We start from the raw sequence: 25322 nt of genomic DNA, 5'->3' as shown, positions 1-25322 counted from the left end.
TGCCTATAACTTTGTTTTGTTTAGTTTAGGTTCAAGATACAGAGTGCAAACTGACCCTTCGGCCCACTGAGTCCACGCCGACCAGCAATCCCCATGCACTAACACAATCCAACATGCACTAGAGACAATTTACAATTATACCAAGCCAATTAGCGAGGTGATGAGCGGTGCCTGGTGATAAGCGTGGTATTGCAAAGTAATTAAAAAGAAATAACTGAAATATCACATTTACATACGTATTCAGACCCTTTGCTGTGACACTCCAAAATGAGCTTAGCTTCATCTTGTTCCCATTGATTATTCTTGAGATGTTTCTACAACTTGATTGGTAAATTAAATAAATTGGACATGATTTGGAAAGGCACACACCTGTCTATATAACGTCCCATTGTTGACAGTGCATGTCGGAGCAAAAACCAAGGCATGAAGACGAAGGAATTGTCCGTAGGGCTCAGAGACAGGATTGTGTCGAGACACTGATCTGGGGAAGCATATAAAACAATTTCTGCAGCTTTGCATGTCCTGAAGAGCACAGTGGCCTCTGTCATTCTTAAATGGAAGAACTTTGGAACCACCAGGACTCTTCAGAGAGCTGCCCCCCCCCCCCCCCCCCCCCCTGCCAAACTGAGCAATTGGGGGAGAAGGGCCTTGGTCAGGGAGGTGACCAAGAACCCGATGGTCACTCTGACAGAGCTCCTGAGTTCCTCTGTGGAGATGGGAGAACCTTCCAGAAGGACAACTATATCTGCAGAACTCCACCATTCAGGCCTTTATGGTTGAATGGCCAGACGGAAGCCACTCCTCAGTAAAAGGCACATGACAGCCTGCTTGGAGTTTGTCAAAAGGCATGAGAAACAAGATTCTCTGGTCTGATGAAACCAAGATTGAACTCTTTGGCCTGAATGCCAAGCGTCACGTCTGGAGGAAACCAGGCACCGTTCATCACCTAGCCAATACCATATCTGCGGTGAAGCATGGTGGTGGCAGCATCATGCTGTGGGGATGTTTTTCAATGGCAGGAACTGGGAGACCAGTCATGATCAAGGGAAGATGAACAGAGCAAAGTATAGACAGATCCTTGATGAAAACCTGCTCCAGAGCGTTCTGGACCTCAGACTGGGGCAGAGGTTCACCTTCCAACTAGACAACAACCCTCAGCACACAGCCAAAACAACACAGGAGTGGCTTTGTGACAAGTCTGTGAATGTCCTTGAGTGGCCCAGCCATAGCCCGGACTTTAACCCGATCAAACATCTCTGGACCTGAAAATAGCTGTGCATCGACGCTCCCCATCCAACCTGATAGAGCTTGAGAGGATCTACAGGGAAGAATGGGAGAAATTACCGAAATACAGGTGTGCCAAGCTTGTAACATCATACCCAAGAAGGCTTGAGGCTGCAATCGCTGCCAAAGGTTCCTCAACAAATTACTGAGTAAAGGGTCTGAATACTTATGGAAATGTGATATTTCAGTTATTTCTGTTTAATTACTTTGCTAAAATTTATAAACACCTGTTTTCACTTCTTTATTATGGGGTATTGTGTGTAGATTGATGTTAAAAATAAAATAATTTAATCCATTTTGGAATAAGGCTGTAACGTAACAAAATGTGTAAAAAGTGAAGGGGTTTGAATATTTTCTAAATGCACTGTATACAGTGGCTTGCAAAAGTTTTCATACCCCTTGAACTTTTCCACATTTTGTCACGTTACAACCACAAACGTAAATCTATTTTATTGGGATTTTATGTGATAGACCAACACAAAGTGGTGCATAATTGTGAAGTGGAAGGAAAATGATACATGGTTTTCAAATTTTTTTACAAATAAAAAACTGAAAAGTGTGGCGTGCAAAAGTATTCAGCCCCCCTGAGTCAATACTTTGTAGAACCACCTTTCGCTGTAATTACAGCAGCAAGTCTTTTGGGGTATGTCTCTACCAGCTTTGCACATCTAGAGACTGAAATTTTTGCCCATTCTTCTTTGCAAAATAGCTCAAGCTCAGTCAGATTGGATGGAGAGTGTCTGTGAACAGCAATTTTCAAGTCTTGCCAGAGGTCTGGACTTTGACTGGGCCATTAACACATGAAAATACTTTGATCTAAACCATTCCATTGTAGCTCTGGCTGTATGTTTAGGGTCGTTGTCCTGCTGGAAGGTGAACCTCCACCCCAGTCTCGTCTTTTGCAGACTCTCTAACAGGTTTTCTTCCAAGATTGCCCTGTATTTGGCTCCATCCATCTTCCCATCAACTCTGACCAGCTTCCCTGTCCCTGCTGAAGAAAAGCATCCCCACAGCATGATGCTGCCACCACCATGTTTCACAGTGGGGATGGTGTGTTCAGGGTGATGTGCAGTGTTAGTTTTCCGCCACACATAGCGTTTTGCATTTAGGCCAAAAACTTCAATTTTGGTCTCATCTGACCAGAGCACCTTCCTCCATATGTTTGTCCCCCACATGGCTTGTGGCAAACTGCAAACGGGACTTCTTATGGCTTTTTTTCAACAATGGCTTTCTTCTTGCCACTCTTCCATAAAGGCCCGATTTGTGGAGTACACGACTAATAGTTGTCCTGTGGACAGATTCTCCCACCTGAGCTGTGGATCTCTGCAGCTCCTCCAGAGTTACCATGGCTTGGCTGCTTCTCTGATCAATGCTCTCCTTGCCTGGCCTGTCAGTTTAGGTGGATGGCCATGTCTTGGTAGGTTTGCAGTTGTGCCATACTCTTTCCATTTTCGGATGATGGATTGAACAGTGCTCCGTGAGATGTTCAAAGCTTGGGATATTTTTTTATAACCTAACCCTGCTTTAAATTTCTCCACAACTTTATCCCTGACCTGTCTGGTCTGTTCCTTGGGCTTCGTGATGCTGTTTGTTCACTAATGTTCTCTAACAAACCTCTAAGGCCTTCACAGAACAGCTGTATTTATACTGAGATTTGATTACACACAAGTGGACTCTATTTACTAATTAGGTGACTTCTGAAGGCAATTGGTTGCACTGGATTTTATTTAGGGGTATCAGAGTAAAGGGGGCTGAATACTTTTGCACGCCACACTTTTCAGTTTTTTATTTGAAAAAAAAATTGAAAACCATGTATCATTTTCCTTCCACTTCACAATATGCGCCACTTTGTGTTGGTCTATCACATAAAATCCCAATAAAATACATTTACGTTTGTGGTTGTAACGTGACAAAATGTGGAAAAGTTCAAGGGGTATGACAACTTTTGCAAGCCACTGTAGATGCTGCTGCAAATAAGTAAGAGCTTCACTGTTCTATTTCAGGGCTACGGGTAGGGATTGTGTGCATCGGGGAGCAACGGTCTGCACTTGGTCTAGTACTTATTAAGAAGTTTGATCTTGTACGTGTGTATGTGTGTGTGTACATGTGGTTGTCTTTACATCTTCGAAAAAACACTACGCGGTAACAATTGCATTTTTACATATTCCGATTGATATATTTCCCGTCGAGGCCGGTATCACCTTATCTGAACATTTTATGCTTTATTTCTCGACTTATTCTCAACTCATTACTGATTAAACCTATAAAAATGTCAAAAGATTTTGAAATTAAAACCACCAGCTTCAACTGATGACGTCACAATGGCTCAGCTAGCAGCGATCGGCCACAATGAAGATTTCATCCTATATTTGACACGTTATTAAAGCTTAAAAAATGCCAACTTTCACAGGATTTTTACATGTTCTGATTCACATTTCTCCCCTCTAGGCAGAGATCACTTTCACTGAACATTTTATGCTTTATTTATCGACATTACTAATTAAAGTTAAAACAAATTAAAATACCTTGAATTTCAAACCGACCAGCTTCAACTGATGACGTCATAATGGCAGCTTCAACTGATGACGTCACAATGGATAGATTAGCAGGGGGAGGGCAAATTGCTATTGCAACACGCAGGACAAGTGCAATTGGAATTTTTTTAAATACTACTGCTGAGGGAGGCAAGGGAGTGCTGGAATCTTACGTTTGGGAACGGCTTGAGTTGGAGGACCACGCCTCCCTTGGGGGCTACAGGTAGGGAACGGGTGCATTGGGGGAGCTGACCCAACGGGTCTGCACTTCGTCTAGTATGATAATAAAACACTCTTGACAATGGCAAGCCTTGTCTATCCTCTTCCCCTTTCCCCTGTCCTCTCTTTAATCAGGCTGATAGCCATAAATACGAAGCAATCGCAACTTCACAAACTAGACTGCAGCCCTTGAACTGATACGAATAAAGCCGTATAAAATGTGAAATTGAAATTAAAAGAAGCCATCTGCACCGGGCAAGCCCTGATCCTTTTATAACGGCACTCTCTGGCTTGCAATGACCCCAAGACCTAGCCTGCTGCTCCTTTCAGGCTTAATAAAAGGTGAAGGGTCTGCTTTTGATTATGAGTAGGTAATGATTTCAATGAAATAAATATTGTTTCCTTTAATTAACTGGGAAGCCAGTTGGATTCTTTTAAGCTTCAGCCGGGCCATGTGGTATTCCAGTCTTTGTACGCTCCTCGAGAGCTGCTGAAAAGACCCACTTTGTCCGGGGCTGTGTTGGGACACGACTGGAGTTTATTTTACAGTTCACTGTGCCTCTAGCGTGACGCACAATCCATTTCTGTTTTTAAGTTCAACTAATAAGCTCCACAGACAGGAAATAACTCAGTTTGATCCCCAGACTGGGCCAAGCTCCAGTTGGAGATTGACGGTATACAGCGGGTATCAAGTGACCTTCGACGAGGCAAAGAAGTCTGTTGACATTGCTGATCATTAGCCAGTGAGTCTCATTAAAAAACGGAGTCCTTGGATGTCAATTGGAAGACATATACATTTCTTTCTATGGTAATAATCATCTTCCTTTCTCATTTATCTATCATAGAAATGTTATGGCCAGATGCAGAAATTTATAGTTCTACGTGATTCGATCTCTCAGCAGATATTCCAGTTGTTTCCTCCGTTCATTAAAATCACAGCCTGGTTTAGCGGCATGCATTTATCTTCATGTTTTTGTAAGCATTGTGTTTGATGAAATACTTTTCCACTTCACCCTTTGCTGATATGCATTCCTTATTAACTCAAACAGATCCACTCCATTTCACTTCTCCGTTGCACGCACTGATTATTGGCTCATTTCCCCTGGTATCATATACTTTCTACTCAAAAATAAATTGGACTTGCCTGAAGCTTAATCATCTGCTTTAAGACTAACCGGTGCTGGCAGTGGCAGAGTGTTATTTACAGCTTCATGGGATGTGGGTAGGTGGTAAACCAGCCTAGATTGGCCATCTCTAGAGAAGGCCAATGTTTAGTTTAGTTTACTTTCGTTTAGAGATACAGTGCAAAACAGGCCCTTCGGCCCACCAAGTCCCCACCGACCAGCGATCCCCACACATTAACACTACCTTACACACACTTGGGACAATTTATACTTATACCAAGTATACAACCCCAAGCCAATTAACCTACAAACCTTTACCTCTTTGGAATGTGGGAGGAAACCGAAGATCTGGGAGAAAAGCGGTCACGGGGAGAACATTCAAACTCCGTACAGACATCACCCTTAGTCGGGATCGAACCTGGGTCTCTGGGGCTGCAAGCGCGGTAAGGCAGCAACACTCTTTACGTGGTCAAGGTATTTGGTCCAAATGGGTACTTGCTCATTGGTGAACTGCATGGGATGTTTATAGTGGGGGAATCAGCCATAGGAATGCCATGAAAGTCATGGGGAGATTGGAAGAATCTACAGTGCCCTCCATAATGTTTGGGACAAAGACCCATCATTGATTTATTTGCCTCTGTACTCCACAATTTGAGATTTGTAATAGAAAAAAAAAATCACATGTAGATAAAATGCACATTGTCAGATTTTAATAAAGGCCATTTTTATACATTTTGGTTTCACCATGTAGAAATTACAGCAGTGTTTATATATAGTTCCCCCATTTCAGGGCACCATAATGTTTGGGACACAGCAATGCCATGTAAATGAAAGTAGTCATGTTTTGTATTTTGTTGCATTTCCTTTGCAAGCAATGACTGCTTGAAGTCTGCGATTCATGGACATCACCAGTTGCTGGGTGTGTTCTCTGGTGATGCTCTGCCAGTCCTGTATTGCAGCCATCTTTAGCTTATGCCTGGTTTGAGGGCTAGTCCCCTTCAGTTTTCTCTTCTGCATATAAAAGGCATGCTCAATTGGATTCAGATCAGGTGACTGACTTGGCCACTCAAGAATTGGACATTTTTTAGCTTTGAAAAACTCCTTTATTGCTTTAGCAGTATGTTTGGGATCATTGTCTTGCTGTAGAATGAACCGCAGGCCAATGAGTTTTGAGGCATTTGTTTGAACTTGAGCAGATAGGATGTGTCTATACACTCCAGAAGTCATTATGCTACTACCATCAGCAGTTGTATCATCAATGAAGATAAGTGAGCCAGTACCTTGAGCAGCCATACATGCCCAGGCCATAACACCCCCACCACCTTGTTTCACAGATGAGGTGGTATGCTTTGGATCTTGGGCAGTTCCTTCTCTCCTCCATACTTTGCTCTTGTCATCGCTCTGATATAAGTCAATCTTCAAATCATCTGTCCACAAGACTTTTTTCCAGAACTCTTTTAAGTACTTCTTGGCAAACCGTAACTGATCATGAAAATGCTTTTCCAATTGCTCTGCTATTTACATTTTAAATAATGGACTCCAGCATCTTCCCCACTACTGATAAAAGATTAGCTGGACTATAACTGTTTTTTCCTATTTCTACTTTCTCAAAATAAAGTGTAGTCACACTAGCAACCCTCCAATCTGCAAGAACTGATCCAGAAAAACTTTGGAAAATAACCATCTATTATTTCAATGGCCACTGCTTTAAGTACTTTGAATTGCATGCTACCAGGCCCTGGAGATCTATCATCCTTCAGCTATAAATTTGTCTAACACCATTTTCCTACTCATACTTATTTTCTTCAGTTCTTCCCTCTCAGTAGACCCTCAGTCCCTAACAATTCTGTGAGTTTATTTGTGTCTCCTTTGTGAAGATCGAACCCAAAGCATTTGTTCAATCGGTCTGCCTTTTCTTTATTGCCCATTATAAATTCCCCTGTCCCTGACTGTAAGGGACCTACATTTATCTTCACTAATCTCTTTTTCCCTTCACATATCTGCAGAAAATTCTATCATTAGTTTTTATGTTTCCTGTGAGCTGCTTCTTGTTCTCTATTTTCCTCCTCTTAATTAATCCCACGGTCCTCGTGTGCTGAGTTCTAAACAGTTCCCAGTCTTCAAGTTTGCTGCATTTACAGGTCAAATTGTACTCCTCAGATCTAATACTATCCTTAATATCTCTTACTATGCACAGACAAACCTCTTTTTTTGTTTACTTCTTGTGCTGGACAAGAATGATCAATTATTATAGTTGGTCATTGCCAACTTAACACCAAGGTCTCGCCTCATAACATTGTAGCTCCCTTTGCTTTGATTCAAGACGCTATTATCAGAATCCAGTCCCTCTCCATCTTGGTAAAAAATTCAGTCACCCCATGGTCATCTCTCCCCACTATGTGTCCGCTTCTCCCCACGTAGCTTCTCGTCACTCTCACAGAATAACGAAAGGCATAGTTAGACTGGATGTGGAAAGGATGCTTCCACTGCTGTGAGAGTCTAGGACCAGAGGTCATAGCCTCAGAATTAAAGGGCGCTCTTTTAGAAAGGAGGTGAGGAGAAACTTCTTTAGTCAGAGGGTGGTGAATCTGTGGAATTCATGGCCACAGAGGTCTGTGGAGGCCAAGTCAGTAGATATTTTCAAGGCAGAGATTGACAAATTCTTGATTAGAACGGGTGTCAAGGGTTATGGGGAAAAGGCAGGAAAATGGTATTAGGAGGAGAGATCCGCCATGATTGGATGGTGGCGTAGACTCTATGGGCCAAATGGCCTAATTCTACTCCTAGAACTTGTGAATATTGTCCAGGTCCTGCTGCATGTGGCCACGGGCTGCTTCATTTTGTGAGAGGATGCGAATGTCCCAAGATGGTCAACGTGCATACAAACACTTGACCTTATAAATGAAGTTGGGCTCAGCCTGTTGCCTTGAAGTACTCCTGCATGATATCCTAGAACTGAGGTGATTTGCCTCTCTGAATGAACATAGCCATTTTCCTCATACGCATGGTATGTCACCAGTTGATGAAACACATTTAAACCGATTCTCACTCATTTCAGTTATTATATTCCCTGTCGTCATTGTTGGTCAAATGCATTTCCCTTTCCTGGAACTCAAAAAGACTGGAAGTGGATTGACTGTTAATAAGTGCCGCTTTCTCCGACTCATTTTCATTACTTTACAAATAAACATAGAAACATGGAAAATAGGTGCAGGAGGTAGGCCATTCGGCTCTTCGAGCTAGCACTGCCATTTAATTTGATCATGGCTGAGTAAGAGTAGTTTAAGAGGACAATAAATGGCTAGAGCGGTGTTGACTTGCTTTTGTAGGTAATACAGTCCTCATTGTCAGCGCGAAAACAGGCCCTTCTGCCCACCAAGTCTGCGCCGACCAGCAGTCAAACTTCCCATACACTGACACTATCCTATACACTAGGGACAGTTTATAATCTTTACTGAAACCAATTAACCTACAAACCTGTACGTCTTTAAAGATATGGGAGGAAACCAGGGAAAATGCACCTATAGTAGGGATAGAACCCGGGTCTCTGGTGCTGTAAGGCAGCAACTCTACTGCTGTGCCACCATGCCACCCCATGCACCAAAACTCTTCTCATTCTTCCTTGTAACTAAATGCCTTTCACCTCTATCTCGCTCCCTCTGCTGAATTGATAGTACAAATGTTTCAGAACAAATAGTAAAGCATCTTGTCATCTGAATTCCAGAACTAAAATGTTTCCAACGTCAGTCATTGAGATTGTGCATACTTGTGCCAGGCTAAAAATCATCATCAGCTCCTTCACTGGAATATTACAAAGGATGGGCCATTATTGTACTCACAACATCAGGAAGACAATTGTCCATTAATCTGCCCTCACTGCATTACACCAACACTATCATTGGATGTCTGCAGCCACCCACAACCTACAGAACTGAATTTAAAGCCAACTATCCTTGACCCTAAGAGACTCGTTAGTTAGTTAGTTTCATTTATTGTCATGTGTACTAAGGTACAGTGAAAAGCTTTTGTTGCGTGCTAACCAGTCAGCGGAAAGACAATACATGATTGCAATCGAGCCATTACAGTGTATAGAAACATGATGAGGGAATAATCTTTAGTGCAAGCTCAAGCCAGTAAAGTCTGATCTGGTCCGAGGGTCACAAATGAGGTTGATAGTAGTTCAGCAATGCTCTCTGGTCGTGGTAGATGATTCAGTTACTTGATAGCAGCTGGGAAGAAACTGTACCTGAATCGGGAGGTGTGCGATTTCCTACTTCTATACGTTTTGTCCGATGGGAGAGGGGACAAGAGAGAATGGCCAGGGTGCCTAAGCGTAAGATAAAAAGTATTCTTTCTTGCCTTCCCAGTTTTAACCAGGCCACATCGTTTATGTTATGAAAAATGTCCATGCTGATTGCTAAAGTTTAGTAGAATAAAAGCTGTCTGTGCAGGTCCAATCAACCCTCCAGGCCATCAAGTCTACTCTGCCATTCCATCATGGCTGATCGATCTTTCCCTCTCAACTACATTCTCCTGCCTTCTCCCCATAGCCCCTGACACCCGTACTAATGAAGAATCTTATCAATCTACACCTTAAAATTATTAATTGACGACCTCCACAGCTTTCTGTGGTAATGAATTACACAGATTCACCACCCTCTGACTAAAGAAATTGCTCCTCGTCTCCTTTCTTAAGGTGCATCTTTTAATTCTGAGGCTAGGGCCTTTGGTCGTTGACTCTCCCACAAGTGGAAACATCCTCTCCGCATGCACTCTATCCAGGCCCACAGTAGTTGAAGGAACTCGTTTAACTGAGTAATTGGTCCCAAAACTGAGTCCAGGGAGTAGCAGTCAGGTTCCTTGCTCTTAATCAATAGACCCCCCCCTCATCCACAGTTGCAAAACAGATGTGTGTGAGGACAGTTCAAATACCATGCTGACTACTCATCTGTGGACACTTGGATAGATTGCTGGCATCTACTCTTCCCCTCCCCCAAGGCTCAGCAGATGGAGAAGCATGCCTCGTTATATCACAATGAACAATATTATGCAGCTTTAAACAAGTCTTTAAGCAATTGATTGAGGCGTTAAAATGTGCCTCCCGTACCAAGACGCGGGCAGCTTTATTACAAATAGGCTTGAATCACAGTCCCCATTCCCGATAATACACAGAAGTTAATGTTACTGAAACTGCTTCATGTTGAGAAGTGCAACTAAATTAATTGGTGGCTGTCAGAAGATTTTAACTGAAATCAATGAGCGAGCAGCCGGCACAGCGGTGTTTGGTTTAAGGAACTGTTCAGTTGTGAATAATTTACTGCTTAACATAGATATTAAACACTACACCATTGTCACTTAGGTCACTATTTCAAGGACTACACTGCTTTTTTCACTGGTTGAACAAGGTTGTACCCCAGAAACGTCTGCAGAGAAACTAATAAATAAATTTGAAATGAGCATTCATCGTTGTAACTTTGTGTAAATGGTGGCTATGTGTATGAAGCAGAGAAGGTTACACAGCTGGCTCCATTTATTGTTTGGGATTAACATGAATGCAACGCATTATGAATGGGCAATGAGGCATCAGACTATTAATCTGAGGGTACAAGGTTTACATGCCTGTCTTGAGTCCAAGAAGCATTTTCTTGGAGCAGAGAAGTTTAGCACAGATGTAACAAGAGTTGGAGGTGCTTCAAATTTCCTAGGGGCTTTGTTAAGAGTGGAAACTGGAGGTCATGAAATAAAACAATTGGGCAGCGGATGTGAATCTTTTGACGTAAGAAATTATTATGGCTTGGACGTGTGGTGGAAACAGGTTCGATCTCAAGTAGGCGATGTGGAGGAAGAGTAGGATATATTGACAGGTCTTTCAGAGGGCTGGCAATGGTTTGATGGCCACATGGCCATGTTATGGGCTGTGTCATTGACTACTAATCAATGGCTTGGAGGAATCTTAACTAGAAGGCAATTTAATGCCACGTAGTACAATTGAACATTTGGCAACACCATTTTCCCGTATGTTCCTACAAATACATCCCAGGATTGCAAACAATATTTGGCATCAAACCACTTGAGGAGATCTTAAATGTTGGAAGGAACTGCCGATGCTGGTTTACACCGAAGATAGACACAAAATGCACGAGTAACTCAGAGGGACAGACAGTCTCTCTGGAGAGAAGGAATGGGTGGCGTTTCGGATCGAGACCCTTCTTCAGACTAAAGAAGAAATGGGTGATGTTTTCGAATCGAGGCGCTTCTTCAGACTGAAGAAGATACGGGTGACGTCTCGGGTTGAGACCTTTCTTCTGACTAAAGAAGGGTCGCAACCTGAAACGTCGACCATTCCTTCACTCCAGAGTTGCAATCTGTCCCGTTGGCTTCCTCCAGCATTTTGTATCTCTCTGAGGAGATCTTAGGACAGGTAGTCAAGTAAGGTTTGTTATTAGTAATGTAAGTTTAGGAGAACAGCAAGAGGCACAGGGAGTGAGTAGACAAATTTAAGGCTTGCAGAGGACTTTATATCCCATTTCCAAGAATGAAGAGAACATGTAATATGCCAACGACTCCCAATTGGTAACTAACAGCTGTGATTTCAAAATATCTTGGCAATGCCAACAGAAGATGTGGAAAGTAATTAAAAAAATTAAGTCACTCTGAAGCCAGCAAGACCCATAAATCCGGTTTCACGTAAAGCAGGACTCCCCAGATGAAACTTGGCTGGACTAAAGACCAGCAGCTTCTGGAACCAGAGAGAGCAATTGAAATAATTCATTTTTGAACCAACCCTTGAGAGTCTTTGCTGGGTAATGAATGGTTGGCACAAATCCAATTCCATTTTGAACCCCAGGACATTTAGCCAAATGTTTCCACACTGAGTAAAGCTAATGGCTCCTCAATTCCTTCTCACTGCCCAGATATGGTCACTGAAAATAGCTCATCCTAAAGTGCCCACAGGAAGTACTCAATTTGAATAAATTTGCTTTCAATTTGAATTTGATAAACTGTGATTGTAGAGTCCTTGGTAATTCAATCAGTGGCAGGAGTTAGCCACTGTGTGGGTATTCCTTATATAATCAGTAAAAGTAGGAAATAGATTATACCTCTGAATAACAGAAATTTAAAACAATAAATTGTCACAAGCTAAGGGTCATCTGTTGTTTTACAAGTCAGTACTTGGATTCTATTAGGCACTAACAAACAACCCAGATGATGCAAAAGCGAGTGGTTTTGCAGAAAGTGAAGATGGTTGTGAACGATTGCAGCAGGATCTGGATCGATTGGCCAGGTGGGCGGAGGAACGGTCGATGGAATTTAATACAGTGAAGTGTGAGGCATTGCATTTTGGGACGTCAAACAAGGGCAACACCTACAGAGTAAATGGTAGGCCACTGGGTTGTGGAGCAGAGGGATCTACAGGTGCATGGTTCCTCGAAGGTCGAGTTGCAGGTGGATAAGGTGGTCAAAAAGGCTTTTGGCTCTTTGGCCTTCATCAGTCAGAGTATTGAGCATAGAAGCTGGGAGGTCATGTTGCAGTTCTATAAGATTTTGGTGAGACCGCATTAAGAATATTGTGTTCAGTTCTGGACACCATGTCATACAAAAGATATTGTCGGGCTTGGAAGGGTTCAGAAAACATTTGTGAGGATGTTGCCAGGCCTAGAGGGTGTAAGCTATAGGGAGAGGCTGAGTAGGCTGGGTCTCTATTCCATGGAGTGCAGGAGGATGAGTGGTGATCTTATAGAGGTATACAAAATTATGAGAGGAATAGATCGGGTAGATGCACAGTCTCTTGCCCAGAGAAGGGGGATTGAGGACCAGAGGACATAGGTGAAGGGGGAAGGATTTAATAGGAATCCTTTTTCCTAGGTACCTTTTTCGCACAAAGGATGGTGGGTGTATGGAACAAGCTGCCAGAGGCGGTAGTTGAGGCTGGGAATATCCCATCATTTAAGAAACAGTTGGACGGGTACATGGATAGGACAGTTTGGAGGGATATGGACCAAGTGTAGGCAAGTGGGACTAGTGTAGCTGGGACATTGTTGGCCGGTGTGGGCAAGTTGGGCCGAAGGGCCTGTTTCCACACTGCATCACTCTGTGACTCTAAATGGAAGAAAGATCCTTGATTCCCACTCGAAATGTGATCTAACATGAAACCTCACAATTTCAGAATTTGTCTTTCTTGACTCATCCTTCGGACTGTGTTCACCTTTGCCCTGAAATGTGATTATTACCATGCAAGAACCTTCTGGAGGACATGGACAGATGACGTTTCAAGTCTGGAACCTTTTGAAATGTCACCTATCTGTGTCTGACCCACGGAAATGCTGTCTGACCCACTGAGTTACTCCCAGCACTTTGTGGGGTTTTTTTTAGTAAACCAGCATCTGCAGTTCCTTCTGTCCTCAAGAATTTACTATCTTCTTTCAAATTTTCTTTAAAAAAAAAGTGTTGAAAGAAGGTAAAAAAAAGATGTGGTGATACACAGAAATGTACTCGTTTTCTGTGTAATGCTGCTCTCCTCCTTGTAGTGGTCATGTCTGTAGACTTGACCTCAATTCATGAGAAGGTAGAAAACCAGCTCCTCAATGCCATTCAACGGCCCGAGTGGTGTCCACCCCTCCTCCCCTCCCCCCCCCCTCACCCCCACCCCCACCCCCACAGGGGACAGAACTGTACTCCACCATGATCAAACCCATGATCTCATGCCCCACATTTTTGGAAGAGGCAGCAACAGGATGCGTGCATCCAGGCAAGAATGGGACAGAAGGTGACAGTGATCATGTCTCGAGTCAAAAGTTTGTTATTGTCATATATCCCAAAACAGAACAATTAATTTCTTACTTGCAGCAGCACAACCAATAGAGAGAGAAAAAGAGACAGGTAGACAGACCCCCCCCCCCCCCCCCCCCCCCCCAATGCAATGTTCCAAAGTCTATGCAGTTTGGAGCTTATTAGGAGGTTGTAGTGTTTTATAGCATGGTGGTTGCGGGGAAGAACAGTTTTCAGGCTCCTGTACCTTCTTCCCGAAGGCAGGAGTGACCTGAGTGTGTGGCCAGGGGTGTGTGGGTCACTGACAATGCTGGCTGCCTTTTTGAGGACGTAACTCGTGTAGACCCCTTGGATGGTGTGGAGGTCAGAACCACTTTTTGCGATCTTCTTCGTTCCTGGGCATTCGAGTTGCCGAGCCAGGCCGTGATGCAACCAGTCAATATGCTCCCTATTGTACACCTGCAGAAGCTCAAGAAAGTATTTGATGGCATATCGAATCTCCTCAATCTACTAAGGACGTAGAGGCATTGACGGGCTTTCTCTGTCACCCCTCCCTTCCTCCCACCCGCTGTGGCTCCATGGACAAGGTCATTTGCTCCAACCTCTTGTGCTTGACGATGTGAGCAAGGTGCAGGGTGAAGCTGTAACACTGCAGGGTTTAAGTGGAACACAAGGGTTGGGCAGTTGGTTGTATGAAAGTCAGGTTCCAAACTGATTGAAGTGTTTTAGCCTATAGTTGGACGAGGCAGACTTTGTGCTGAATGGATGAATAATTGCAAAACCCATTAACTGCACTGCAGACATTAATATCAATCTGTTGGTTCTAATAAATTAAGGAGATATGGCAGGTCATATATAACATTGTTGTCATCCTAGTGATGCACTTTAACCCTTGAACAGAGCCACTGGTGCGCGTTAAAACCAGTTTACCTCATAGAGACATACAGAATGGAAACAGGCCTTTTGGCCCAACTTGCTCGTGCTAACCAAGATGCACCAACTACACTAGTCCCACCTACCTGCATTTGGCTCATATCCCTCTAAACCCTCTATCACTGCTATCCATGTACCTGTCCATCTGTCTTTCTATCCATATGCCTGTCCGTCTTCTAAATGTTGTTATAGTACCTGCTTCAACTACCTCCTCTCGCAGCTCGTTCCATATACCCACGACCCTCTGTGTGCAAAGTTGGCCCTCGAGTTCCTTTTAAATATTTACCCTCTCACCTTAAACATATATCCTCTAGAATCCCCCTACTCTGGCTAAAGGACTGTGCAATTACCCCACGTATTCCCGTCATGATCTTATACACCTCGATAAGATCACCCCTCAATCTCCTGCGCTCCAAGAAATAAAGTCCTAGCTTTCCCAACCACTCCCAATCTTTCAAAGTAACTTGTGTATTTGGATGCTTGGAACAGTCTTGCAATAAGGCTCGGACACGGGAGGAATCATACAAGCTTCTTTACTGCAGCACGCCACCTTGAGTCTCCCCCTGCACATGCGTACTTGCACAAGATATCACAAGACACTAATTACATATGCTAATTATCACATACATACTCAACACTCCTCCCCCTTTAACTTGGAGGCAGGTAATACCATTTCTATTACATACACCGCACTCCTCCCCTTTTAAGTCCATTTCACCTGTACGGTATCTGCTCTTTTCCTACTTATCATTGAATAATACACTGTTGCACCATGGTATTATACTTAAACCAAATACATTACCCCTTGCGTTATGAGTTATCATTTTCTGGTTCATGTATTTGTTTTCTTTTCCTCTTTGTAGGTGGGATCTGACCCATGGCTGCAAGTTTTCGTTTTCTAGCAGCTTCCTCTGCTGTTCAATTTCCATTCTCTGCTTACTTATCTGCTCTTGGTATTTCATGAGATTCTGCAATGCATAACCCTTTGTCCATTGCTCAGTGAAGGAGGCTCCATGCTGGACTATAGTGAAGTGTACTAATCGCAATCGGTCCTGCATACTTTTGTCTTGACCGACCACCTCTCTTCTTTAGACTTTTCTATTAGCCGCTTTCTACTCATTGTCACACATTTATTCAACCTTTCCTTGCATCGTTCAAGCCTTTTCTGTTGTTCATCTACTCGTCTTCTTAAGTCATCTTTCTGGTTCTTTATCAATAAGTAGGATCTATATTGTCTTTGCAATACAACACTGGCTTTCCTATATCGTTTAAGCCTTTTGTATAGTTTAAGCTTTTTCTGTAGTTTATCTATTTGTCCACTTAAGTCACATCTCTGGTTCTTCATCAAGTAAGATCTATATTGTCTTTCATTGGCTTTCCTATATTGTTTAAGCCTTTTATATCATTTTGTATCATTTAAGCCTTTTCTGTTGTTTATCTATTTGTCCACTTAAGTCACATCTCTGGTTCTTCATCGAGTAAGATCTATATTGTCTTTTCACTACAACACTGGCTTTGATTTGTGCTCTGTTTAGTTTTCTTGCTTTATAAGCATGGTAGTGAGACTGCACTACAATTGTTGTATCTTTCCGTTTGAGGAAGTCTTTCCTATATCGTTTAAGCCTTTTGTATCGTTTCAGCCTTTTCTGTTGTGCCTTTATTTGTCTTTTTAAGTCTTTCCGATACCAACTCCCACGGAGTACTGACTGACCTTTTACAGTAGCTCTCTTTTGCTTAACCCACTGCCTAACCACCATACTCTTGTAGGCAGTCTGAATGGTAATAGTTGCATCCCTCATTGACTGATATTGCACAAACTGGGAATGCCCTATTTTGCATGCTTTGTACCATCTCTGGATCGAAATGACTGCTTGACGCACAGCTTTGTAGTGTACCCGTAATCGGTAACCACGGTATGCTGCTTGCAGAGTGACTACAGCCGCCTTTTGCATCAAGAAATGCTTTCTTGTAATGCACATTCTTATGAATGACTTAATACAGCATGCTGCCTTGATTTTCTCAACCAATACTCTGGCTTTGATCCCGCGGAATAAGGCTTGAATACAAACCACTGCTTTTCTCAAACTATTATACTGTCTCACTTAGACCTTTCTTATCTGGCAAGCTCTGTATCGTTGCTGTATCGCAATGGCAGACCAGCGTAGTTTCTTAAAATACTGACGCTGTTTATGCATCTGATAATAAGTCTGTATGACCTTGGCAGATTTGTGCATGCACCGCAATTGCTTTCGAACAAGCACTCCTCGGTAGGCTGCTTGAAGCAGTACAACACTGCTGCGTACCTTCATGTAAGTTTTGAGATCACTTACCATTTGAAAGTGTGCCCTATAATGGGTTTGCACTATTATAGCTGCCCTTCTCATTGCCTTGTATTGACGGTATACTCTATGCATTCTAGATGCTGCTTGTATTACCGTTGCTGCCTTCTGTTTGTTCCGGCTCTCTCTCCGTACCTTCATACCCCTGAATGCAGCTTGAATAACTAGGGTTGCTCTTTGGATGGCAATTTCCCTTTTCCTTTGACTCCTTTTCCTTTGCCTTTTCCCTTTGGCCTTTTCCCTCTGCACTTGACCTTCGTCACTTGGCACTTGACTTGTGTCCCTTTGCACTTGACTTGTGTCCCTTTGCACTTGACTTGTGTCCATTTGCACTTGACTTGTGTCCTTTGAGGGACTCCCTGCCATCTTTAGTTCAGGCTCCTTGCCTCTGGATGCCCTTGGAGGTTTTGGCGAGAAATGAGCCATTAATACCTCCTTACACTCCTCATACGTTTTATCCGTGGGTGCTGCTGGCAGCAGTAACGTACGGAAGGTGTGATAATTCTCTCTTCCTAAGCCTAATATGAACCATGCTCTCTTCTTCTCCTCTGTAGTGATATCATTGGAAATGAACAAAGCCTCCAAGACTTCAGTCCATTTCTCAAAATTGCACCCAGAATCTAACTGGGGCCATTTTCCTATCCATTGAATAGCCATGCTCCCTGTTGCTATCCAGGTGCCCTATTCAGGTGCTCTTGTACAGACAAAACACTGCTTACCTCAAGATAAGAAAACACATATCTCCTGTACAGCCAAAACACTGGCTTCTGCCCTGGATAACACAGTTCTGTATTAATTAGCTTTAGCAACAATCACTGTCTCTTACTTAATCTTATAATAACAGATTTATACTATTAACCAACATTTTCTGTTAATAGCAACTAGAACATTTTAAACATATTCTTCCTATGCACATAGATTTACTTAAATTATTGATAACAGTCCAATGCATTACACATCCAACAGTCCTGTTTTACTGTGACAATGCATCACAGTTTTATTGTGAAGGATTTCACTGCTCCAGCTTGCGGCCTGTGGACCAAAGATGCTCTAGTATCTTTGCTGTGGACTCTGGTGTATTCTTGACCTCTCGAGCTGTCCCCACCGGTACTTTTGCTGTTGGTCTCACCGGACTTCCACTGCTGCTTTAGCTGGCTCCCCCCCGGGGCTTCACTGTTACTTCTAAACACCGCTGGCCACTCCGGACCTCCGATGCTGCTGCTGGCTCAGCTGTTGCTATTGCCTCCGCTGGCTCTCGCTGACTCCACGGGCTGGCCTTCCAGGCTGGCTTTTGCTGGCTTCCCGGGCTGGCTGTTGCTGCTTTGCTGGCCTGCTTGCCTGCTGACCTGCTGACCTTCCTCTCCACCACTGTTCCGCCGACTTGCCTGCCTGCTGTCTCCACAGCCCTCCTGGCTGCTAATGGACCCGCTGCACGGCTCATCGCTGGCTCCCGTGGTCACCCTGCGGAAGGTGAAGGTGAGTCGCTGCTCGTTTCTGCTGCTGGTCCCCGCTGCTCCAAGCATCGGGACTGTGCCTCTCAGCTTTCTCAGCTTTCTCCACTCTCGGCCGTCCCTTGCGACCGGGCTTTCACGGCTCTCGGCTTCTCTCCGCTTCTCTCGCGGGCCTGTCCACTTTTCGGCTCACGGTCGGGCTGACTCTGCTCCAGACCGGGCTTTCTCTACTTTCTCCCCTCACCGGGCTGACTGTTCCCGGTTGGGCTGAAGACTCAGCTTCTGTCGGTGGCTCTCTGGACCTGTCCGTGGCCTACACGGTACGAGGCCCTCACCCAACGCTGGTGGCTTCTACTGTGGCTGGCCGTGGGCTACACGGTCCTCTTTTGTCGGTGGCTTTTCCAGACCTGTCCGTGGCCTTCACGGTACTAGGCCCCCACCCGACATCTGTGGCTGCTGCTTGGGCTTGGCTGTGGGCTGCACAGCCCTGGATACATTCCAGGTAAGCTGACACTGTGCTCGGTGACCCTTACTGCCCCTGCTTGTTTTCCTAGCTCTTCCCTGAGCTATTGCTTCCCGTTCCTACCTTTTTTTCTTTTTGGCTTGGCGCTGTTCCACTTTGTTTCCAAATACTACTATTTTTAAACTTGTTTTCGATTCTTCTTGCTGGCCTTGTTCTTATCTTCGTTCTTTTATCCTCGTCGCCAATTGTTGTGTATTTGGATGCTTGGAACACTTGAATAAAGGCTCGGATACGGGAGTAATCATACAAGCTTCTTTACTGCAGGATGCCACCTTGAGTCTCCCCTGCACATGCGTACTTGCACAACATATCACAAGACACTAATTACATATGCTAATTATCACATACCTAACAGTAACATTAGCAGATTTGCAGATGACACAAAGCTGGGTGGCAGTGTGAACTGTGAGGAGGATGCTATGAGAATGCAGGGTGACTTGGACAGGTTGGAGGAGTGCGCAGATGCATGGCAGATGAAGTTTAATGTGGATAAATGTGAGGTTATCCACTTTGGTATCAAAAACAGGACAGCAGATTACTATCTAAATGGCGTCGTTGGGAAAAGGAGAAGTACAACGGGATCTGGGGGGTCCTTGTTCATCAGTCTATGAAAGTAAGTATGCAGGTACAGCAGGCAGTGAAGAAATGGCATGTTGGCCTTTATAGCAAGAGGAATCAAGTATAGGAGCAAAGAGGTCCTTTTGCAGTTGTACAGGGCCCCAGTGAGACCACACCTGGAGTATTGTTTGCAGTTTTGGTCCCCTAATTTGAGGAAGGACATTCTTGCTATTGAGGGAGTGCAGCGTAGGTTTACAAGGTTAATTCCCGGGATGTTGGAACTGTCATATGCTGAGAGAATGGAGCAGCTGGGCTTATACACTCTGGAGTTTAGAAAGATGAGAGGGGATCTTATTGAAACTTGTAAGATTGTTAAGGATTTGGACACGCTAGAGGCAGGAAACATGTTCCCGATGTTGGGTAGTCCAGAAACAGGGGCCACAGTTTAAGAATAAGGAGTAAGCCATTTAGAACAGAGACGAGGAAACACTTTTTCTCGCAGAGAGTTGTGAGTCTGTGGAGTTCTCTGCCTCAGAGGGCGGTAGAGGCCAGTTCTCTGGGTACTTTCAAGAGATAGGGCTCTTAAAGATAGCGGAGTCAGGGGATACGGGGAAAAGGCAGGAACGGGGTATTAATTGGGGATGATCAGCCATGATCACATTGAATGGCGGTGCTGGCTCGAAGGGCGGAATGGCCTACTGCACCTATTGTCTATTGTCTACTGTCTATAGCTCAAGCCCTCAAGTCCTGACAAATGCTCAGAGATCTTCTCTGCACTTTCCAGCTTAACATCCTTCCTAAAACTGAACGAAACACTCCAAATACTTTACCTCTCCCATTCTCCCCTTGAAATGGATTAATCCTAAGGTGCCACAGTTTATACAAAACACTTTCTATTTGATTCCAATTAATTGAAGGATTCATTTTGAGATCTGGCTGCTTACCTTAATCACTTCGTCACGGAGTTTTGCTTGTGTTTTCTCAGCACAAGTGAGTCAGTTCCAGTGCCAGTTCAATCAGAATGCATTAATGACTCTTTACGCAACGTAAATATTACAGAGCGGAGAGTTTCCTTTCCCCAGCCATCTAGACATCTTCTACCCTTTCTTACCCCAACCCAGACAAACGAAACAAAAGGAACTAGGATCAGTTTCATTCATATCAACTCCCATCGTTTTTCTAATATTTATCAATTTCTGTCACAGCAAGGGGACAATAATTCCAGGTACCCCGTGAACTAACCTGGTGAGAATGAAATAGCTTACCTATAATGAGCAATTACATGTTCACTCCTCTTGGCCGATGGAAATTCATAGAATAGTAATAACACTTTGAAACTCATAGAATAGTAATAACACTTTGAATTCTCCCTATTCCTTGCTGAAACGTCTAGTCTCAAAACTAATGTACATGAGTAACACAAGTTGGAAATGTGCAACGTACAGTGTGAGAGGGGTTACTGAAAGTTCAATACATAAAGTAAGAGGTTTAAGTGCATTTAAAAAAAACCGTCATCTAAAATGAACAAGTATTTTGGGTTAAAATAGCATTGTTTAATGCTATGTTACATAAGAACAAGGGAATTTTCCAAATCATTAAATTCAAAATTCCCAGAGGACTGGGGAGTGAACTGCATACAAATAGGGAATTAAAACAGGGAATGAGACCTAGAATTATCTGGGTCTCTTTACTCATTTTCACATTCGTTATACACTAAATTACGTGACTATCAGGCAGGAGAATTTAAAATTAGAAAGAAGGCATTTGTTCAGAATAGAAATATGTCATGCCAATGCTTTTGATTGCATTTCCTGCATGGCAGATATCCTGCTGAGTTGCCTATAATTTTAATCTAAAGAGATCAGGTGTTTCTTCAACTAAACCAATGCTTCTGATTAGTTTTGCACCAGTGAGTTTATATTGTTAGTAATACAAACAAAGTAATGGAGCTAAGGAAATGTAAAGTCTGCCTCCTGAACCAAAGAAATTAAACGAGGGTTTTGATATTACTTAAAGAGAATGCCAGGAACTTCCGATTTGCGTATATTTTGTGGGATCCATTATTTCCAAAACGGACTCAAAATGCTGGAGTAACTCAGCAGGTCCGACAACATCTCTGGAGAACATGGTATAGGTCTGAAGAAGGGTCTCGACCCGAAATGTCACCCATTCGTTCTCTCCAGAGATGCTGCCTGTCCCGCTGAGTTACTCCGGCATTTTGTGTCTATCTTCAATTTAAACCAGCATCTGCAGTTCCTTCATACACATGGTTCTTTAGAATATTTCTACTTCAACAAAGTCTGTAGAATGGATAAATAATAGAGGATTAGTTACTTCTGCAAACCGTGTGTGGAAAAAGGATGTAAAACATCCTATTTGTCCTCTAGAATAATCTTCACAGATGAATGTAAGCATTCCCACTTGCTTCAGGAAACGAGAATGCAAATTACCTGGTGAGATGACAGATAGATTTCCTAAATAACACTGAAGCCTTGATCCTTAGGCTGCTGCCAATGCCTTGGTTTGCAAAGAAGGGGAGAGAAACCCTGTGGGATCATGTGCAAGATCCAGAATATGTACAAGCTGTTTAGATACTTGATGTCAGATGGGCATTGGCACCCTGGTTCTTGACGCAGAGCTCTCATGCTATTGGCAACGGTTCCCCTATAAACCTGCCAGATTCATCAAGGCCAATGAAAATAAAGGCATGGCTTATTTCTTCACTTTTTCCTCTGCTGTCAGACATGTTTGAAGTGGGAGAGCCACCAGCTATGTGTAACATCACCATGTTCACCCAATCAAACCCCATGCAAAAGCTACTATATGGAGGGAAAGACATTCATAAAAATACAGGTTAAAAATGAGATCAATGTAATCACAAGGAACTGCAGACACTGGTTTATACCAAAGATGGACACAAAGTGCTGGAGTAACTCAGCCGGTCAGGCAGCATCTCTGGAGAACATGGAAAGGTGATGATTCGGGTTGGAACCCTGACCCAAAACATCGCCTGACCCGCTGAGTTACTCCAACATTTTGTGTCTATCTTTAGAAATGGGAGCAAGTTGTACAGCAATTGTAAGCAAATTCTTCTGTTTGTAATTTTTTGAAAAAAACGCTTGAATTGTGATTTTTGCAGGGCTTGCAAAAATTGTACCTGGAGTTTATGCATAAATAGCAGGCATACAATCTTTTGCTTGCACAGTGTTCACTGTTAGTGTCGATTTTCATGCAATGACCATTTTCACCCTCACCAGCTCGATTAAGAAGATTTCATGCAACACTCAGGGGGAAGCAGCTATTCATTATGCCCCATTCACTGCAACGATCTATTTAAAGCACAACTCAGCCATTTTCTCCTCTGGCGTCTAGCGTTCAACAAAGTGATTTCATTGCACTTTGAAACCTGCTTGTCTGTGTTTTCCCACGGAACATCCACGCTAAAGATTATTGTCTTTCCACAAAAGCGCCACATAGACACAGAAGAATTTAGCGAGAGTAGGATGTTTATCTTCTATCTATCTATTATATAAAAGTCTGTGGCTGCCGCCTGCCGTCCGTCCGGCTGCCTGTCTGCCTTTTGATTCATTTCCATCATGTGATGTCACAATGCCCAATGCTCGCATATGTCCAATCGGGATGGCTCCATTTACATATGCCTTTGCACCAGCCCCAGCCCCTGTTGACCGTGTCATCGTGTGATGTCACAATGCCCAATGCCCAAAGACATTCTTGCCATAGAGGGAGTACAGAGAAGGTTCGCCAGACTGATTCCTGGGATGTCAGGACTTTCATATGAAGAAAGACTGGATAGACTCGGCTTGTACTCGCTAGAATTTAGAAGATTGAGGGGTGATCTTATAGAATCTTATGTTTCTATGTTTCCCTCTCCTCACCCATCCCTCTCTCCCCCACCCCCCTTCACTCTCTACCCCACCCCCGTCCCTCTCCCCCCGCCCCCTTCCCCAATCCCTCTGTCCCTCTTCCACCACTCCCCCTACCCCTCCCATCCCACTCTTCCACTTCTCTCCCCCTTCCCCCTCCACTCTCCCTCCCCACTTTTTTCCCCTCTCTCCCCCCACACCTCTCCCCCTCCCTCCCTCCTCCCCTCCCTCCCCATCCCTCCCCTCCCACACATCTCTCTCCCCATCCCCCTCTCTCAACCCCTACCCCGCTCTCCTTTCCCTCCCAAATCTGACCCGTTTCCTCCTCCTCCTCTCCCCTCCTTCCCCTCTTCTTACCCCCCTCCCCCCACCTGTGTGTTTGGGGTGTGGTTAATGTGAGTGTGATGTCGCAGCCCCCCCAAACCCCCCCCTCCCCACCCGCAAACGCCGTTGGGGAAACAGACCCAACGGGTCTGCACTTGGTCTAGTTATTATATAAAAGTCTGTGGCTGCCGCCTGCCGTCCGTCCGGCCGGCTGCCGCTGCCTTTCTTCCTTTTGATTCGTTCCATCGTGTGATGTCACAATGCCCAATGTTCACATATGTCCAATCGGAATGGATCCATTTACATATGCCTTTGCAGGAGCCCCAGCCCATGGTGAACGTTCCATTGTGTGATGTCACAATGCCCAATGCTCAAAGACATTCTTGCCATAGAGGGAGTACAGAGAAGGTTCACCAGACTGATTCCTGAGATGTCAGGACTTTCATATGAAGAAAGACTGGATAGACTCGGCTTGTACTCGCTAGATTTTAGAAGATTGAGGGGGGATCTTATAGAAACCGATGTTGGGGAAGTCCAAAACAGTTTAAGGATAAGGGGGGAATCTTCTAGGACCGAGATGAGAAAAACATTTTTCACACAGAGAGTGGTGAATCTCTGGAATTCACTGCCACAGAAGGTAGTTGAGGCCTGTTCATTGGCTATATTTAAGAGGGAGTTAGATGTGGCCCTTGTGGCTAAAGGGATCAGGGGGTGTGGAGAGAAGGCAGGTACAGGATACTGAGTTGGATGATCAGCCATGATCATATTGACTGGAGGTGCAGGCTCGAAGGGCCGAATGGCCTACTCCTGCACCTGATTTCTATGTTTCTAAGTTTCCCTCTTCTCACCCCTCTCCCTCTCCCACCCATCCCTCTCTCCCCCACCCCCCTTCACTCTCTACCCTATCCCCTTCCCTCTCTCCCCCCCACCCCCTTCCCCCTACCCCTCTGTCCCTCTTCCACCACTCCCCCTACCCCTCCCCCCCACTCTTCCACTTCTCTCCCTCACCCCACCCCTTTCCCTCCCCCACCCCTCTCTCTCCCTCCCTTCCCCTCCCTCCCCTCTCCCCCCACACCCCTTCCCCCTACCCCTCTGACCCTCCCCACTCTTCCACCTCTCCCCCTCCCACTATCCCTCCCCACTCTTTCCCCCCTCTCCCCCCACCTCTCTCCCCCTCCCTCCACACTTCCCCCTCCCTCCACACTCTTACCCCTCCCTCCTCCTCTCCGTCCCCATCCCCCCCCCACATCTCTCTCCCCTCCCCATCCCTCTCCTCCCTTTCTTCACTTCTCTCCCCCCTTCCCCCTCCACTCTCCCTCCCCACTCTTTCCCCTCTCTCCACCAATCCCTCTCCCCTTCCCTCCCTCCTCCCCTCCCTCC

The 25322-nt window shown here is 44.4% G+C and overlaps 1 protein-coding gene across 3 annotated transcripts in view; it reads left to right on the top strand.

The window, feature by feature from the left end:
• shd (Src homology 2 domain containing transforming protein D) overlaps positions 1-25322 on the top strand; it is a 295420-nt gene that overhangs the window by 122356 nt on the left and 147742 nt on the right. The window lies entirely within an intron of this gene.

Source organism: Amblyraja radiata, chromosome 29 (genome assembly GCF_010909765.2).
Source record: "Amblyraja radiata isolate CabotCenter1 chromosome 29, sAmbRad1.1.pri, whole genome shotgun sequence".
NCBI classification, from domain to species: Eukaryota; Metazoa; Chordata; class Chondrichthyes; order Rajiformes; family Rajidae; genus Amblyraja; species Amblyraja radiata.
This window is presented reverse-complemented; position numbering and strand designations above follow the sequence as displayed.